Source organism: Silene latifolia, unplaced genomic scaffold (assembly GCF_048544455.1).
Source record: "Silene latifolia isolate original U9 population unplaced genomic scaffold, ASM4854445v1 scaffold_193, whole genome shotgun sequence".
NCBI classification, from domain to species: Eukaryota; Viridiplantae; Streptophyta; class Magnoliopsida; order Caryophyllales; family Caryophyllaceae; genus Silene; species Silene latifolia.
Window position 1 is genome coordinate 304,187 of NW_027413157.1, and position 10,354 is coordinate 314,540.

Sequence of the window (10,354 nt, forward strand, 5' to 3'; positions counted from 1 at the left end):
TTAAATTTTTGCGCTCTAAATGTTTTGCTTTTTAGATCTTGGAAATTGTTCCAAAATGTACAAAATTTTATTTTTAAGTCTTTTCAATTTTTATGATTTAATTTAGAATTAAATCATAAAAGTTGCCGTTTTACCGAGAAAATTGTGAAATTATTTTAAATAAATTTTAAAACAAAAAATTTTCATATGCATGTCATTTTGGTTAGAGACCAGAATGTACAAAAATTAAAAATTTAATTTTTCATAAATATTTTAATTAAATGGAATTTTTACATAATAATTATGAATTATTATGACATTTTGTTATAAAAATGTTTTAAACCCATATAACTTCAAGATAATTAGTGGGAATAATTATTTTGATACTATACCAGATTAGTATAAGGTTTTTATCTTAAAAAATATTTTAAGAATTAATCATGAATTTTTAATGGTAAAAATTCCGCCTTACATGCTCAATTGATCGTTGTTGGTAAGTTAGACGATTTGGCATGACATTTTATATAATGCATTTTTTTTATTATTATTCATATGGATGAGTGATTTTAAGTATTTCAATTATGTAATTTTACCTAATATGGCCATAGGTAGAAGTTGGTATTTCCCGTAATATAAGGGAATATCGGCTTGTTTTGTAATTAATTGCGATTTCGCATTGCCCAATTTGTAATTAATTAATAGTTTTTATTTTTATTACAAATTGTATAATAGGATATTGCTATGTAATTTAATTATTAGTAGTTAAATGAAGCATCTAAAGACGGAGTTTCATAAAGACGGTGAATTTCGGAATGGCGTTCCGAAATCCTAAAGACAAAGGCCAATTTTTATGAAGACTCAAGGGACCAAGGAGTTGGTTTCTGAAGTGTATTTTTATTTAACTTAATAGGATTAACTAGGTGGCATATTAGGATTTATTGTTTTACTTTAATTGCTTTCATGCCAAATCGTCACAGCTTTTTATTATCGATTAAATTGTCTACCATTCACTAATTTCGTTCACTTAAAAGTAATAGACAATTAAATTGATAAGATCTCTCACTTTTAAAATTGAGATTAGCCTCCACTAGTATCCACACGTATGAATAGGAGATGCGATTTTTATGCTAGTACACAAGGTAGAGTTTGTTATTTCTCACAGAGGAATCGGATGGATGAAACTGACTCCCATATATCTCTATATATAGGAAAGCAAAGACTCAGTTTCCTAATCAAACCCTAACTTTAATCGCAGCTGGGCCTAATCTAATTAGAGCCTTCTTTCCATATTTCAGTCTGACCTTAAAAGAAAACACCGTATTCATCTTGTGTCTGACCAATGGGCCCGTTTAATTCTACACGAGTCCTTAAACTCATGTAAGACTCGGTCCGTAAGCGGCTTCTAGCAAAACGTTACGGTTAAATAGAATATAAACCGGGTTACATTAATTGGACTCCGGACATAAATCCAACAGTCTCCCACTTGTACTGTATCCAATTAAACATGTCTCTTTGCTTCTATTGTTCCAATCAAGACTAAGGTAGGAAAAGTGTTAACCTTATAATTTCCTTCAGTAAGGAAGGAACAAATCCTATGTTGTTTAACCACATCCTATCACATGATCCATAGTAAGTCCAAGCATTGTCGTTATAGTCGCCAGTCACGGCTGACGTTTGACAATGTCAAAACAAACTACTTAGCATGTACAGAATAGTGAAAAATTCAGGTCGAAAAAATGTATATTCACTACTAACTAGTGATAAGAAACTTTACTGACACTAAGCGAATCCTTAGTAAAGTTCTTAATGGGTCTGTCTAATACATGTTCTCTAACATGTACCCATATGCCTGGTTTGATATCCCAATATCATGACTTAAGGAACTTAGTCATCAACCAGCTCATATACTAATCATTTTAGGCATTCAAGTGTTCCAATTTAATGCCCTGATTAGAGACTATAATAGAAAACATCATCCAGATAGAGTTCCAAACTAAGTCACGTACTTACTGATCTATTTAATCAATGTTGACTATTGTGGAACAAACATTCAATTAAATAATAAAATGAATAAAATCAAATAACAATTTTATTGAATAAATGAAGTAAATGTTACATATAACTAATTAAACATGTCAAATAAACTCCAACTAAAACAAAGATCGCATAATAGGACTAAGACCACTCGCTAATGCATCTTAGACCAATGGCAGCACTATGACGCTCATGCTTAGACTGCAGGAGAGGCTTTGTTAAGGGATCTGCAACATTTGTATCAGTCGGTACTCTGCCTATCTTAACATCACCTCTATCAATGATCTCTCTGATAAGGTGATATCTTCTCTCTATGTGTTTGGATTTTTGATGTGACCTCGGTTCCTTAGCTTGTGCAATAGCACCATTATTATCACAATAAACATTTATGGGGCTAGAAATTCTAGGAATCACTCCAAGTTCACAAACAAATTTCTGAATCCAAACAGCTTCCTTTGTTGCTTCTGAAGCAGCAATATACTCAGCCTCTATTGTAGAATCAGCCATAGTATCCTATTTGGAACTCTTCCAACTAACAGCTCCACCATTTAGCAAGAATACATATCCAGATTGAGATCGAGAATCATCTCTATCAGTCTGAAAACTAGCATCAGTGTAACCACTTACAACTAGCTCTTCATCCCCACCAAATACCAAGAACATATCCTTAGTTCTCTTAAGATACTTTAGGATATTCTTGGTAGCTGTCCAGTGACCTTCACCGAGATTATTTTGGTATCTACTCGTCATACTCAATGCACAAGCTACATCAGGACGAGTGCATAACATGGCATACATGATAGAACCTATGGCGGAAGCATAGGAAATCTTTCTCATGCGCTCTTGCTCTTCAGGTGTCGAAGGACACTGAGTCTTGCTAAGAGTAATGCCATGAAACATAGGCAAGAAACCTTTCTTGGAATCAATCATATTGAAACGTCGAATCACCTTATCTACATAAGTGCTTTGACTCAGACCAATAAGTCTATTAGGTCTATCTTTATAGATCCTAATACCCAAGATGTAAGCTGCATCACCCATATCCTTCATGGAAAAAAAACTTCCAAGCCAATATTTAACGGATTGTAGCATTGGAATGTCATTTCCCATAAGGAGAATGTCATCGACATAAAGAACCAGAAATGCAACTGCACTCCCACTATTTTTTTTGTTGTACACACATGGTTCTTCTTCGTTTCTAAGGAAACCAAACTCTTTGATTACCTGATTAAAACGAAGATTCCAACTCCGAGATGCTTGCCTCAATCCATAAATGGATCGTTGAAGCTTGCAAATCTTCCCAGCATGTGTTGTGAAACCTTCAGGTTGTGTCATGTACACATCCTCTTGCAGATTTTCGTTAACGAAAGCTGTTTTCACATCCATTTACCAAATTTCATAATCATGAAATGCAGCAACTGCTAAGAGAATCCGAATGGACTTAAGCATTGCTACTGGAGAATAGGTTTCATCATAGTCAATACCATGAATTTGCATGAAACCTTTAGCTACCAGTCCTGCCTTATATATATCCACATTTTCATCCATGTCAATCTTCTTCTTAAAGACCCATTTATACTCGATGGTTTTAACACCATCAGGTGGATCAACCAAAGTCCATACTTGGTTATGGTACATGGATTCCATTTTGGATTTCATGGCCTCAAGCCATTTTTCGGAGTCAGAGCCCATCATTGCTTCTTTATATGACCTTGGCTCATCATTCTCTACCAAAAGTAGATCACGATGCTCAGTCACTAAGAACCCATATCTTACGGGATCCTTACCAAAATTAGATCTTTCAGATCTACGTAGGGCGGGTTCCACAAGAATAGAAACTACAACTCTTTGTAAATCTAAACATTGTTCCTCCTCATTAGGTGGACGAATTTCTTCGAGATCAACTCTACTCCCACTGGTTCCTTTTGAAAGAAATTATTTTTCTATAAAGACACCATACCGAGCTACAAACACTTTGCCCTCAGATGGGTTGTAGAAATAGTACCCTTTAGTCTCCTTAGGATACCCTACAAAGAAGCATTTGTCGAATTTGGTGCCAAGTTTTTCAGGAATTAACTTCCTTACAAAAACCTCGCAACCGCAAATCTTTAAGAAAGATATCTTAGGAACATTTCCAGTCCATATCTCATATGGTGTCTTTTCTACGGACTTTGATGGACACCTGTTAAGTGTGAACGCAGAAGTTTCAAGTTAAGTGTGAACGCAGAAGTTTCAAGTGCATAACCACAAAATAAAATAGAAAGACTAGCATGACTCCTCATAGACCGAACCATATCAAGTAAGGTCCGATTACTCCTCTCAAACACACCATTCCATTGTGGTGTTCCTGGTGGAGTTAGTTGTGAAACGATTCCACAACCTCTAAGATGATCACCAAACTCTTGGCTCAAGTATTCTCCTCCACGATCAGCTCGTAAAGCTTTAATTATCTTGCCAAGCTGATTGTGCACCTCATTCTGAAATTCTTTGAATTTTTCAAAGGATTCAGACTTGTGTTTCATCAAGTAAACATACCCATATCTACTGAAATCATCAGTAAATGTTATGAAATACTGAAAACCACCTCTAGCAGTATAACTCATTGGGCCACAAACATCAGAATGTATAAGGCCTAATAAATCAGTCGCCCTCTCACAGTGACCAGTAAAAGGCGTTTTTGTCATTTTGCCAAACAAACAAGACTCGCATCTCTCAAATGATTCAAAATTAAGTGAATCCAAAAGTTTACCTTTATGAATCTTTTGTACACGTTTCTCATTTATATGACCCAAACGACAGTGCCATAGATAAGTAGGATTAGAATCATTAGTTTTTAATCTTTTGGCATTAATGTTATAGACCTGCTTAGTTAAATTTAGAACATACAGTCCATCAACAATATGAGCTTGACCATATAAAATACCATTACGCATAGTAGAACAACATTTGTCTTTTATTCAAATATTAAAACCATTCATGTCCAAACACGAAACAAAAATAATATTCCTGCTAATGGCAGGTACATGATAACAATTATCTAGTTCTAAAACTAAGCCAGAAGGCAACGATAAATGAAATGTTCCTACAGCTAAAGCGGCAACTCTTTCTCCATTTCCCACACGTAGGTCCACTTCACCTTTCGCCAATGATCTACTCCTTTTTAGTTCCTGCACATTACAATAAATGTGAGAACCACAACCGGTATCTAATACCCAAGAATTATAAAACCGAGTAGTAACATTTACTTCTATAACATGAATACCTGAAGTGGAAGCAACACTTCCATTCTTCACATCTTCCAAGTACTTTTTGCAGTTCCTCTTCGAATGTCCCTTTTCATTACAATAATGACAGACATCTTCAGAAGGCTTACCCTTTACTGACTTGGGCTTAGGTTTGAGTTTAACGATATTTGCCTTACTCTTACCCTTACCCTTATCTGAACCTTGCTTTTTAAAGCCCTTTCCTTTATGTATCATTAGAACATTAGAGGTAGGAGCTTTCTTAATGCTAGGCTCAGCTGTCTTAAGCATCCCATGCAATTCTTTCAGAGATTTGTCCAAGTAATGCATATTATAATTCAAAATAAAATCATTATAACTTGGATTCAAGGACGGAAGCACAATATCAGTAGCCAACTGTTGGCTTATTCCAGCATCAAGTCTTTCAAGGTTATCAAAATATCCTATCATTTTTATGATATGTGGACTAACTGAGACAAACAATCATGAGCACCCCAATTGTAGTGCCTCCACTAGTATCCACACGTATGAATAGGAGATGCGATTTGTATGCTAGTACACAAGGTAGGGTTTGTTATTTCTCACAGAGGAATCGGATAGATGAAACTGACTCTCATATATCTCTATATATAGAAAAGCAAAGACTCAGTTTCCTAATCAAACCCTAACTTTAATCGCAGCTGGGCCTAATCTAATTAGAGCCCTATTTCCATATTTCAGTCTGACCGTAAAAGAAAACACCATATTCATCTTGTGTATGACCCAATGGGCCCGTTTAATTCTACACGAGTCCTTAAACTCATTTAAGACTCGGCCCGTAAGCAACTTCTAGCAAAACGTTATGGTTAAATAGAATATAAACCGGGTTACCTTAATTAGACTCCGGACATAAATCCAACAAAGGAAAAGTCCCAAATTTGGGATACATGAAAGTATGGGGTTGTGATGCTTATGTCAAGAGCAAGTCTGACGATAAGCTTGCACCTCGTTCTGATAAATGTATATTTGTAGGCTACCCTAAGGAAACTTGTGGATATTACTTCTACAATAGTAACGAGAACAAAGTGTTTGTGGCTCGTGAGGCTGTTTTTCTAGGAAAAGAGTTTATTTCTAGAAGACAGAGTGGGAGAAAATTTGAACTTGATGAAGTTTAAGGGCCACAAACTGATGTGACAGTACAAGAAGATGTTCCTTCTACGTCTGACTCGGTTATGATTCCTTCTGAACCTAGGAGTTAAGGTAGGGTTACTCGCAAGCCTGATAGATACCTTGGTATTATCGAGGAAGATGGTGAATATGAGGTATTACTTTTAGAAAGTGATGAACCTAAAACCTACAAAGCGGCTATTACTAGTTCTACCTCTAAGTTATGGCTCGAGGCCATGCAATCCGAAATGGATTCTATGTACGATAATCAGGTATGGGACCTGGTTGACTTACCTAAAGATGTTCGACCTCTTCAGTGTAAGGGATCTTTAAGATTAAAATCGGTATGGATGGACATAAAGATGTCGACAAAGCTAGATTAGTGGCAAAAGGTTTCACCCAGGTTCATGGTTTACACTATGATGAAACTTTTGCACCATAAGCTATGCTTAGATCTGTTCGGATAATGTTAGCGATTGCTGCATTTCATGATCATGAGATATGGTAAATGGATGTCAAGACCGCATTCCTGAACGGGTTTCTGGAAGAGGAAGTGTATATTACACAACTTGAAGGTTTTGTGGATCCTAAAAATCCTAACAAAGTATGCAAACTTAAGAGATCCATTTATGATCTTAAGCAAGCATCAAGAAGTTGGAATCATCGTTTTGATCATGTTATTAAACATAATGGTTTTTCTCGAAGTGTTGAGGAACCATGTTTATACATGAAGTTTAGTGGGAGTAAAGTTGTTTTCTTACTTTTATATGTGTACGACATATTACTCATTGCGAATGATGTTGATATGCTTGCTTCTGTCAAGAAGTGGTTAGGAAATCACTTCCAGATGAAAGATTTGGGAGAAGATCAGCGCATCTTGGGTATCCGGATCTATAGAGATAGATCCAAAAAGATATTAGCTTTGAGTCAAGAAGCTTATATCGATAAGATTCTTGACTGATTCAATATGAAAAACTCCAAGAGAGGTTTTCTACATATAGGCAGTGGGATTACTTTGAGTAAGTCACAGTGTCCTACTGAGCCTAAGGATATTGAACGCATGAAATCGATTCCCTATGCTTCCGCTGTTGGATCGATCATGTATGCTATGATGTGCTCTCATCCTGACATCTCGTATGCTTTGAGTATGACAAGTCGTTATCAGAAAACTCCAGGTGAAAGTCACTGGATAGCCGTCAAGAATATTCTTAAGTACTTGAGAAGAACTAAGGATTCATTCTTGGTATTTGGAGGAGAATTTGAATTACGTGTAAAAGGTTATACGGATGCCAGTTTCCAAACCGATAAGGATGATTTGAAATCCCAGGCTGGTTTTGTCTTTTTAATGAACGGAGGAGCGGTGATGCGTGTCTTTCATATGATGTTTTACATCTCATTTTACACGCATTTCAGAGCTCATTCATGTAGTTTATGCTACATTTCTTCCTATTCCCGTCTACTTCCGTATTTTTGTACATTATTGCAGAAATGTGAAGAATCCAGCGGAAATCAAGCTAAATCCATCCCCGAGTATCCTGCATTGCATTGGACGTGAAGTATTCGCTTAAGGAACGAGCTTGGTGCACAATCCAAGGCCCAAAAGACAAATCCACGAGATTATAGAAGTCAAGTAGCAGCTAAAGCAGTCGATCGACCACTACCTTGATCGATCGACCAACCATCGGTTCCGAGGCTATCAGACATCGCTATTCGGTCGATCGACCGGTCACTTCAGTCGATCGACCAAGACGCTATTCCAGACGAGAATTAAAAGATCGAGATTTATCAAGCCCATGAGTTATTAGGTTTAGGAATTATGTTACGTATACTTTCTATATAACGTAACCTAGTTCGACAGATACAAGAATTGAGAAATTTACCAAGTTTTACATACAGTTCTTTAGAAATAATTAGGGTTCGAGATTACTTTCGGTATTGAATACAATTCGCTTTGTCATTCGGCTTTGTTCTTTTCCTTCGCAATTCACACGGTACTCTCTGGTTTTATTCTGTTATTTTATTTTCGTTCATAGTTGTCGAATTGCTAGATCAGTTCCCAAGCCGAATTGCCATCTTTTGTTAATTGTTTATTTTACCGTTTTAAGCATGAATTCCGTAGTTCTAATCCTTAATATTATTGTTGCCTTTAATTTCAGTATGAGTAGCTAATTTATTCGTGCTAGGATGTAGGGGAATTGTAGTGTAGGCGGCAATATAATGAACACGGCCTGACTCGCGTGTTGGTCGATCGACCGCCATGCCTGGTCGATCGACTGACCACGTGAGGTTTTATTTTCGTTTTAATTGTTTTAATTCTTTATTCGACGAATCTAGTGCACACGACTAGTTGAATGCTTAGGATATGACTGACCCATTAGATCGAGAGATAGGGACAGTTGTTAGATCACCAATAAAAATGACTAAACTATGCTGAGATCGAAAGATAGGTAAAGTTTAGACCGTTAGTCACTTTTCAGGACGAAAGTTAGTATTAGTGATATTAGGGACCTATAGCGAGATCGAAAGATGCTATTTGTTAAGAGTGGACCGAGAGGACCTCTTTATTTCCCGCCTCATGTGTTTGATTTAGACCTGTTTAGTATGCTGCCGCCGAAACTATAACGAACCAACCATCCTAGTACCTCTTTTTATACTTGATTTTATATATTTCGTTAGTTTACATTTCTTTTATTGTTATTAGCTATAGACCAAACCCAATCGAACCCCCACCTTATTGTTACCTTAGACCGAATTTAAACAACTAGAAATTACGTCGCGCCGCCTCTCGTGGTTCGACCCGACCGCCGCTAGCTATAGTTGTAGTTGGAGATTATAAATTTATTTTTGACACCTCACGACGGGTATCAAATTTTGGCGCCGTTGCCGGGGAGGCAATTGTTCTAATTTTTAGTTGTTTTTATTTAGTCTTTCTTTAGTTTAAGGGACTTCCGTTCCTTAAACTTTTCTTATATTCTTTTTGTAGTTTCTTCTTATGCGCAGGTCACAGGGTGGTGAACTAGTACCATTCAATCCTGAGATCGAGAAATCCTTGCGCGAGTTGAGACGATCACAAAGGGTATTACCGACAGAGGAAGAGTTGAGTACTCTGTCAAGCTACTACGAGAACACTCTGTTCGAGGAAGATCCACCTACATCTCCTGCTTCAATTTCTTCAGCTGAGACAGTCACTTCTCCGAAATTCCAGTCATGGTGAAGAAGCAACCATTGCTAGTCACTCGAGCCGACAGTGCGAATCTCTACAAAGGATTCGAACTACCGGGGAGGCGAGAAAATTCGAGCCAAAGCCTTCCTATATTAACCTGGTTGAGAGAAACCAGTTCGGGGGAGCTGCAAATGAAGATGCAGCCAAGCATATGGAGATTTTTATTGATTCTTGCTACTCTATACCCCCGCCGACCGGTGTGACCCAAGACCAGATCAAGGAGACCATGTTCATTTTCTCCCTTCGTGATGCTGCAAGGGAGTGGTATAGAGATTTGGATCGAGCCGCTCATGGGATCACTGACTGGAATTCTTTGGCCTTGGCATTCTACAAGAAATACTTCTCTGCCTCGAAGACGAATACCATTAGAGCTCAGATCACGAGCTTTAAACGGGGGCTGATGAGAACTTTCATGAAGCATGGGTCCGTTTAAGAAATTGGTGCGAACCATACCGCACCATGGGTTCGAAAAATGGAGTCTTTGCAATCGGTTCTATAATGGGTTGTATGACGATCGAGGGCTATTTTGGATCTGCGGCCAATGGCCGATTTCCGAGAACATGGGAGAGACTAAGAGGTGGAAGATCATCGATGATTTGGCCACTCATAAGGCTGAATATGGGAATTCGAGAGGAAACCAGAGAGGAGAGTCTTTGAATCTTCCTCTGTTGCTGCACTAGAAGCTCTCACTGCAAGGTTTGACAAATATGAGTTGGGAGGATCTTCTAAA

At 37.4% G+C, this 10,354-nt stretch overlaps 1 non-coding gene across 1 annotated transcript; it reads right to left on the reverse strand.

Annotated features, from left to right (window-relative positions):
* Positions 1-9,985: 9,985 nt before the first annotated feature.
* Positions 9,986-10,090, reverse strand: LOC141638180 (small nucleolar RNA R71). The gene has a single exon (XR_012542033.1). It is a non-coding gene; the product is annotated as a small nucleolar RNA R71 (small nucleolar RNA).
* Between the last annotated feature and the right edge of the window lie 264 nt (positions 10,091-10,354).